Source organism: Saccopteryx leptura, chromosome X, assembly GCF_036850995.1.
Source record: "Saccopteryx leptura isolate mSacLep1 chromosome X, mSacLep1_pri_phased_curated, whole genome shotgun sequence".
Taxonomy (NCBI): Eukaryota; Metazoa; Chordata; class Mammalia; order Chiroptera; family Emballonuridae; genus Saccopteryx; species Saccopteryx leptura.
In genome coordinates, this window is record NC_089516.1 from 104,189,563 (window position 1) to 104,199,771 (window position 10,209).

Genomic DNA, 10,209 nt, shown 5'->3' on the forward strand with positions numbered 1-10,209 from the left:
AAAAAAAGTCTTGCTGTGGGATATTTCACTCATATCTACCTAAAACTGATAGAAAATTAGTTAAGTATTGAACAAATGCAAAAACTCAAATAATAAGCTTTACCTAATATACACACACTCACTCAGAGAAGAAATATGAAATATACAATAGCTTGTCAAGCATACGTACAATATTTTAAAATTTTACTATATGCTCGGTCTTGAAGAAAATGTGAATGCAGTTCAAAACACCAATAACCTGCAAGAAACTTACTCTGAACTCACTGCAGTTAAAGAATAGAATATAAATGCATAATACTTTTTTTTTGTATTTTTCTGAAGCTAGAAACCGGGAGAGATGGTCAGACAGACTCCCGCATGCGCCCCACCGGGATCCACCCGGCACGCCCACCAGGGGGGATGCTCTGCCCACCAGGGGGCGATGCTCTGCCCCTCCGGGCGTCACTCTGTTGCGACCAGAGCCACTCCAGCGCCTGGAGCAGAGGCCAAGGAGCCATCCCCAGCGCCCGGGCCATCTTTGCTCCAATGGAGCCTTAGCTGCGGGAGGGGAAGAGAGAGACAGAGAGGAAGGAGAGGGAGAGGGGTGGAGAAGCAGATGGGTGCTTCTCCTGTGTGCCCTGGCCGGGAATCGAACCCAGGACTTCCGCACGCCAGGCCGACGCTCTACCACTGAGCCAACCAGCCAGGGCTAAATGCATAATAGTTTTTAAATATATATATACTTAGAAGGTAAAAAGATGAATTACATGAGAGAGAAGTGTCCAAAATGGCAGTGTAGGAAGACCCCCCCCCCAACTTGCCTCCTTCTATGAACACACTGAATGTAAACTGCGATTTCTCCTGAAAAATAACTGATGGTTGACTGATCAGCTTTTGTACAATCAACAAAAGAGGGATTATATAGTGAAGGGTAGAAGAGAGGAGAATGTGGTAACTATGTGTATTCTACCCAGGTGGAGTACCAAAGTAGGGAGGCATATCACTGAAGGGCCCACATTGGTAGACCTGGCCTTCTCCGAAGCACAGCAATAAAATAATAATTTAAAAGGTACCTACACTGTATGTATGTGTGTGTGTGTGTGTGTGTGTGTGTGTGTGTGTGTGTGTATATATATATATATATATATATATATATATATATATATATATATCCACTTACTAACATTAAGATGCCTACCAAATGGATGGGAAACTGTGGGAATTCTCTTAAATCTGTGGGAACTTTTCAAGATTAGAGATGCTGGCAAGTGCCATTGTTTACATTCCCCCTCCACCTAGATAGAGTGTGTAGGAGCTTGTTCCAAATGTTTTAGTCAATCTCTAAGGCCTCTGAAATAAATATGCCCCTGGCCATGTCAGCCAATACTTGCTGCATTCTGGATCTGCCACTCAGCTCTCCAGGGCACCCTTGGAGCCTTGTGCTACAATCCACATGAACCAGCACAAACTGAAGCCCTGGCCACACACACACTTTGGCTACACACATTCTGACCAAGTATCTGGCATATACTGTCTACAGAGAAGTCACTTCTACATAAAGCTCCTTCTTCAAACTCTGAAGAGCTGTATTATCTAATTTATCTAAACACACCAAAAGTCAAACAAAATTAAAAAACAAAAAATATATTCCAAATTAAGGAACAAAAAAATTACCAGAAAAAACAAATATTAATGGAGAAAAATAAGTATTTTGCCTAATAAAAAATTCAGAACAAAAAAAAGTCACGAGGATGCTCCTCAAACTTCAGAGTAGAATAGAGGAACTTGGTAAGAACTTCAACAAAGAGGTAGAAAGTACTAAAGAACCAGTCAAAACTAAATAATATGATAACTAAAAGAAAAAAATACAGCAGAGGGAAACAGCAACAGCTTAGATTATACAGAAGAATGGATTGAGCATCTGAAAGACAGAACAGTGGTCACCTAATTAAGAAAGCAAAAATTAAAAAAAAAATTAAATGAGAATAGCTTAGGAGACTTCTGGAACAATATCACATGTACTAACAATCACATTATAGTGATTCCAAAAATTAAGATGGAAAAGGGAGGAAAGCTTATTTGAATAAATAATGGTTAAAGACCTTACTAATCTAGGGAAACAAATTGATATCCAGGTCCAGGAAAAAGAGGGTTTCCAAAAGATAAACTTAGATACCCACAAAAAAACACATTGTAATTTAAATTGCAAAAGTTAAAGATAAACAGAGTCTTGAATGGCAGCAATTAGAAAAAAAAAGTTATATACAAGGGAAACCCTATAAAATTTAAAGACCAGAAACTAGGGGCAGGATATATTTGAATTTTATTTTTTTTTACAGAGACAGAGAGAGACTCAGAGAGAGGGATAGACAGGGACAGACGAACAGGAATGGAGAGAAGAGAAGCATCATTCATTGGTTTTTTGTTGCACATTGCGACACCTTAGTTGTTCATTGATTGCTTTCTCATATGTGCGTTGACCGCGGGCCTTCAGCAGACCAAGTAACCCCTTGTTCGAGCCAGCGACCTTGGGTCCAAGCTGGTGAGCTTTACTCAAGTGATATGAGCCCGCACTCAAGCTGGCGACCTTGGAGTCTCAAACCTGGGTCCTCGGCATCCCAGTCCAATGCTCTATCCACTGCACCACCGCCTGGTCAGGCAATTTGAAGTTTTGAAAGAAATTTTCAACCTAGAATATTCTACCTAGCAAGGTTATATAGCTCAGAATTAAAAGAGAGATAGTTTTCCAAGCAAAAAATAAGCAGGTCATCACCATTAAACCAACTTTACAAGAAATAGTAAATGTTTTTTCTTAAGAAGAGAAATGGGCCATAACCAGAAATTTAAAAGATACATATATAGAAAAAGAAGACATCTCATGGGTAAAAGAAAATATATAATAAACTCAGTGAGTCAGCCACTTAAAAAGCTACTATGATGGTTAAAGACAAAAGTGGCAAAATCAAATTTAAATACAGTAAGTATTTAGGAGATACACAAGGCAAAAATATCTAAAATATGATGTTAAAAAACAAAGTACTGTACAGAGGAATAAAATGTAACATTTCTAGAATATATTCAAACTTAAACACACAACAAGTGAAAATATACTAGATGGCATATACTATGGTATGAATATATACTTATGGTTCATATCTGTAACTGTATCTATATCATCTATATTGTCTACATATATCAGTGCATATGAACTTCATGGTAACCATAAACTAATAACCTATAAAAATACACATAAAATTACAAAATAGAATAAAATATTACACTAAATAAAACCATTGAAGAGACAAAAAAAATAAAAAGATGTAGAAAACTACAGAAACAACCCTCCAAATTAATGAAATGTCATAGAGTACATATCTATCACTAAACACTTGAAATGTAAGTAGGCTAAACGCTTCAATCAAAAGATATCTAAGGTAGCTAAGTTGGCAATAATCATTTATATACTTCCTACAAGACACTGACTTTAGATCAACAGACACATAGACTAAAAGTGAAGTGATGGGAACAATTATTCTATGCAAATAAGAACAAAAAGAAATCTGGGATAACAATAGTCACATAAGACAAAATAGACTTTAAAGCAAAGTCTGTAAAAAGAGAAAAAGTCATTAAGTAATGATAAAAAGGGTCAATCCAAGAAGATGATAACCTGTGTAAATATTAACACAACAAGTATATGAGCACCTAAATATATTAAGTAAATATGATCAGATATAAAAGTAAAAATTGACAGTGACATAATAGTATATGAGACTTCAATACCCCACACACATATGGATGGATCTTCTAGACAAAAAATTAATAATAATAAAAAAACATTGTCTCTAATATATTTTTTTTGCAGATAAACTTAGTGGATACTTACAAAAAATTCATTTCAAAACTTCAAAATAAGCATTTTTTCCAAGTGCACATGGAAAATTCTCTAGGATAGGTCGCATTTTAGGCAACAAAACAAATCTCAATAAATTTAAGAAGATTGAAATGATATCAAGTGCAAGGGTCCTCTGGTTACTACAGTCTCGACATATGACATTTCAAGTTTACAACTCACTCTCATAAAAACTTTAAAAAATTGGCATGTGAGGGTTTTAGCTTACACAGCCAACACCATACTCATGGACTATGTGGGCAAACTTGTTTGGTTGTGTGCAGCAGAACAATATATAATACTGTGTACAGTACAGTATATAAGTCCTTTTCATTTTTCAGTGGCTTAGTTGTGTTTTTATGTTCTAGATTATAATTTTACAACTGTGTTAAAATAGGTAAGTGACTTAGGCTAGGGTGTGTTTCAACTTACACCAAAATTTAGGTCACTGTCATAAGAATGGAACTGTGTGGTAATCCAAGGACCCCTGTATCCTTTTTGGAAAAAAAGAGTATGAAACTAAAAATCAATTGCAAGAAGAAAACTGAAACACTCATGCACACACAAACAAATACATGGAGACTAAACATGTCACTGAAAATCAATGGGCCAATGAATAAATTAGAAAGGAAAGCAAAAGATACCTTGTGGCAAATGAAAACGGAAACACAACTCTCCAAAATCTATAGAATGTACAAAAGCAGTTCTAGGAAGAAAGTTTATAGCAATATTGGTCTACTTCAAGAAAACAAAACCTAACAAAACTCTAATTAAACAATTAAATTGACACCTAAAGGAACTAGAAAAGAACAAAAATCAAATCACAAATTTTGTAGGAGGAAAATTATAAGAATCCGAATGTCTATAAACTAAATAGATACTAAAAAAATAAAAGATGTTAAATGAAAGTCAGTGCTCAACCAGGAAGAAACAAAATATAAATAGATAACTAGAAATAAAATTGAAGTAGTCATCAAAAATCTCCCAACAAACACAAGTCCAAGACCAGACAACCACACAGGTAAATTTCACCAAACAGTTAAAGGTTAATTCCTAATTTTAAAACTATTTCAAAAAATTCAAAAGGAAGGAACACTTTCAAACTTATTGGATAAAGTCAGCCTTACCATGACACCAAAACCAGACAAAGACACTACACAAAAAGAAAATTGCAGGCCATATCACTAATGTACATAGATGCAAAGATTCTCAACAAAATATTGTTGAGAATTCAAACTGTCCCTCTAAGATCAGGAACAAGAAAAGGGTGCCTGTACTTACCAATTTCACTTAACATAGTATTGAATGTACTAGTCACAGCAATCAGAGAAGAAAAATAAATAAAAGACATAAAATTTGAAAAGGAAAAGTAAACCTGTCATTATTTGCAGATGGTGTGATACTATATATAGAAAATCCTCAAAATTCCACAAAATATTATTTAAATTAGGGAATGAATTCTATCAGAGGGTAAAAAGATGATATTTTAAAACTGGTTCATTTCTATACATTAATAACAAGCTATCAGTAAGAGAAATTAAAAAAACAATTCAATTTATAATTGCATCAAAAATAAAAAATAAAATATTTAGGAATAAATTTAAACAAGGAGGCAAAGATTTGTACTCTAAGATCCATGAGACATTCATGAAAAAATTGAAGATGGAAGAAAAAATGAAAAAAATATATACTATATTTATGGATTGGAAGAATTAATATTGGTAAATTGTCAATACTAGCTAAAGCAGTCCACTGACTTAATGCAATCCCAATCAAAACACCAATGATATAGTTCTTTTTCACAGAGGTAGAAAAAATAATCCCAAAACTGATATGGAATCACCAAAATCTTGAACTTCCAAAGCAATCTTGAGAAAATGAAAAAGTTGAAGGTAGCACATGCTCTAATTTCAAACTATATTAAAAAGCTATAATAATCAAAACAGTATGATACTGGCACAAAAGCAGACACATAAGTCAATAGACTAGAATTGAGAACCCAGAAATAAACCCATGCATACGTGGTTAATTAACCTATGACAAAGTAGGCAAAAATATACAATGGGGAAATGAAACTCTCTTTAATAAATGTTAAGAAAACTGGATAGATACATGCAAATAATGAATCTTGATGACTTTCATATACCATTTACAAAAATAAACTCCAAAGGGATTAAAGATTTAAATGTAAGACCTGAAACTATAGCAATTATAGAAGAAAATGTGGGTAGTAAAATAATCGCCTGATTTTTCTGATTAAGAAAAGTGGATAGCACTTAAAAAAATTCAAACAAACAAAAATCCTACAGTTAAAAAACCTGAGGTCGCCAGCGAGGTCACTATCTTAAATGTAGGCTCATCTGTCTTGAGTGCAGGCTCATCAGTATGAGTGCAGGGTCGCTAGCTTGAGTACAGTGGTCGCTGGTTTGAATACCAAGGTTGCCGGCTTGAGCAAGGGGTGAACTGGCTCAGCTGGAACATCACCCCCCTGTCAAGGCACAAATGAGAAGCAATCAATAACTAAAGTGCCACAACAACAATTTGATGCTTCTCATCTCTCTGTCTTCCTGTCTGTCTGTCCCTCTCTCTCTAAAAGAAATAAAATAAAGAACACCTGTATAAATATTTCTGCAAAAAAGACACACAGATGGCCAACTCACATATGAAAAAATTATCAGAATTTCTAGTCGTCCAGAAAATGCAAATCAAAATCATAAGGAGATATCATCTTATACCTGTCAGAATGTGTATTATTATCAAAAACGAACAAATAAGAAGCGTTGGCTAGAATGAGGAGAAATGGGAATACTTGTATCCTTTTGGTGGGTGTATAAAATGGTTTAACTACTATGCAGAACAGTATGGAGGTTCCTCAAAAAATTAAAAATAGAACTACCATAAAAGCCAATAATTCTACTTCTGGACATTTCTCCAAAGAAAGTGAAAATGCTAATTCAAAAAGATATACACAGCCCTATGTTCTTTGTAGCACTATTTATAACAGCAAAGATTTGGAAACAATCTCGGTGTCCTCTCATAAATAAATAGATAAGAAATGATAATTACATATAAAATAGAATATTATTTAGCCATAATAAAGAATGAAATCTTGCCATTTGTGACAACACGGGTAGACCTAGAGGTTCTTATGCTATGTAATAAATCAGAGAAAGACAAATACCAAATGATTTTATTCTATGTGTAATCTAAAAAAACAAAACAAATGAACAAACAAAATAGAATCAAAATGAACTCATACAGAGAACAAACTAATGTTTGCCAGAGGCGATGAGGGTGGGTGGAGGAGTGAGACAAGTGAAGGAGAATGAGAGGATCAAACTTGCATTTATAAAATAAATACATCATGAGGATTATGTACACTATACAGAATATCAATAATATCAGAAAAACTTTGTACAATGACAGAGGTTACTTGACATATTATGATGATCACTTTATAAATGTATAAGTATAGAATTATTATTTTATATACTTGAAACTAAATAATACAAATCTGTCAATTATAATTTACTAAAAATATAAATTACTAAGTAACTTAAAGTATAACAAGGAGGTAATATATATTTAATACTGTCAGTGAAAATAAAAATTTTGTCTATTCTGTGGTGGCGCAGTGGATAAAGTGCTGACCTGTAATGCTGAGATTGCCAGTTTGAAACCCTGGGCTTGCCAGGTCAAGGCACATACAGGAAGCAACTACTATGAATTGATGCTTTCCACTTCTCCCTCCACTTTCTCTCTATTTCTCTCCCCTTTCTCTAAAAATCAACAAATAAAATCTTTAAAAAAACTAAATTCAGCATGATATACACAGTAAAGTACAATTTATGTAAATAAAATGTAAAACATTAGTACATATTTTAGAGATAGATGCATATGTACCCAATATATGTAAAGAAATTATATTTATCATTCTCAGTATTGAAGTGCGAAAGGAGGAGAATAAAACTTGGGCGATACACACAGGCGCTGCAACTGTTTAATTTTTAAGATAAAACAGAAATGAAAAATAGTTAAGAATTATTTAAACTAGGTGGTGATTATACATTTTATTATTATCTGTACCTTTCTGTATGTTGAAAATATTTTATAATAAAAAAAACTTATCAAACAGGAGAGGGAAGATGCATTGTATATAAAACAGTACATATGTTTTTGTTTTCCGGTGGAAATAATAGATAATAAATGTAATTTTTAATATATATATTTTCTCTTTGGAAACAAAATTTAATTTAAAAACACAAAATATTTTAAGTTGGCAAATGTTATAAAGAGACAGAAGTGTGAAACATTTTATTTTCTTTCTTCTTCTTTTCCATGTGAGAGGAGGGGAGATAGATGGATTCTCACATGTGCCCTGACCTGGATTCACCCAACAACCCCCTCCTGGGGCCAATGCTTTGCCCATCTAGGGCATTCTCTCAACCTAGCAAATTTTAACACCTAAGGTGGAGCTGTCCTCAGCGTCCAGGCCTATGCTCTGAAACCAATCAAGCCATGGTCCCGGGAATGAAAGAGAGAGAGAGTGAGAGAAGGGGACGGGAAGGGGTGGAGAAGCTTCTCTTGTGTGCCCTGACCTGGAATTGAACCCAGGACATCCACACACTGGGCTGATGCTCTACCACTGAGCCAACTGGCCAGGGCTCATTTTATGTTTACTTGTAGTGTTCTTGTTCTTTTTTCTTCCCTCTGTTATTTTTGTTTTGTTTCGTTTTGGTTAGGTACAGTAAACTTTATTGATGGTTCATAACAAGGTAGGGCTCTGTAAGTCCCTTCCATTCTTCAGGGAGTCTGAAATGGAAGCTGGAGGTCTAGAGATTTTCAGTGTGTTGGGGAATTGATTTGGGGCAAGGACTCCTCAGTAGCAAAAGGCCTCTATTCCTCTTGCTGGGTTTGGTGGTCCAAGGGGCTCTCACTCTTTGGAAGCCATGTGGACCATAAGGTTCACTACCTTGTTGCTGTAGTCAAATTCATTGTCATACTAAGAAATGAGCTTGACAAAACAGTCATTGAGGACAATGCCAACCTCAGCATCGAAGGTGGAGGGGTGGTTGTCACTGTTAAAGTTGCAGGAGACAACCTTGTCCTTAGTGTAACCCAGGATGCCCTTACGGAGGCCCTTTGATATTTACTTCAATACTTACTTGATGCCATTATATTTTTCAGCTTTCTCCAAGTGACAGGTCAGATCCACAACCGACACCTTGGGGGTAAGGACATGGAAGTCTATGCCAGTGAACTTTCCATTTAGATCAAGAGATGACCTTTCCCACAACGTTGGTAAAGCAAATAGAAACAGGGATAATGTTCTGAGCAGCACTTCAGCCATCACACCACAGCTTCCCAGTGGTGCCATCCACAGTCTTCTGGGTGGCAGTAATAGCAGGGACTGTGGTCATGAGTTCCTCCATAATGCCAAATTTGTTGTGGATGATCTTTACCAGGGGAGTCCAAAAAGTTGTTGTAGTAGCCATTGCTGACAATCTTGAGGGAGTTGTCATGCTTGTCATGGTTCACACCCTTCACAAACATAGGGGCATCCACATAAACAGAGATGATGAACCTCTTGAATCCACCCTGCAAGTGAGCCTCAGCCTTCTTCAAGGTAATGAAGACACCAGTGGACTCAACAGTGTATCAGCATCACACCATTTGATGTCAGTGGCATCTCGCTCCTCGAAGATGGAGATGGACTTTCCGTTGTTGACAAACTTTCTGTTCTCAGCCTTCACTGTGCCATTGAACTTGTCATGAGTAGGATCATACTAGAACATGTTAGTGAAGTGATCATTAATGGTGACAATATCCCTTTGCCAGAGTTAAAAGCATCCCCGGTCACCAGGCACTCAATATGGCCACATCCATTCACTCTGACCTCCACCATTGTGTCGCAGGGTTGTGGCTGGCACTGTGCAGGAAGACATAGCTGTCTGACAAAGAGGAAGCACAGAGAACTCATTGCTATTAACTGATGAATGTTTTATAATCCCTCTTTCTGGTGACCATATTGGATAATTTAGCTGTCTTTTGCTGAATATGACAAAAAAAGAATAGAGATATATATTTCAATAAGTTCGTGGATAGTTTTAAGTTAAACGTGGTTACAGTTAAGTTTTGAGCAATGTGGGTCCTACTGAAAAGAGATAAAGAAGCCAACATAGGGGAATGGGATCTTTATGTGGGTTCACCTTTTTTTCTCTTGTTTATTGCAATTTAAATGACAAAGATGTGGACAGAAGGCACTTAGTATGCATCTACCTCATTCTTGAACCCAGGGATAAAAGTTCTTTCAGCTTCTGCACATTCAGCCAGCTCAG

The 10,209-nt window shown here is 35.7% G+C and overlaps 1 pseudogene; it reads right to left on the reverse strand.

The window, feature by feature from the left end:
* Window positions 1-8,804: 8,804 nt before the first annotated feature.
* On the reverse strand, window positions 8,805-9,776 carry LOC136385716 (glyceraldehyde-3-phosphate dehydrogenase-like; annotated as a pseudogene).
* Between the last annotated feature and the right edge of the window lie 433 nt (window positions 9,777-10,209).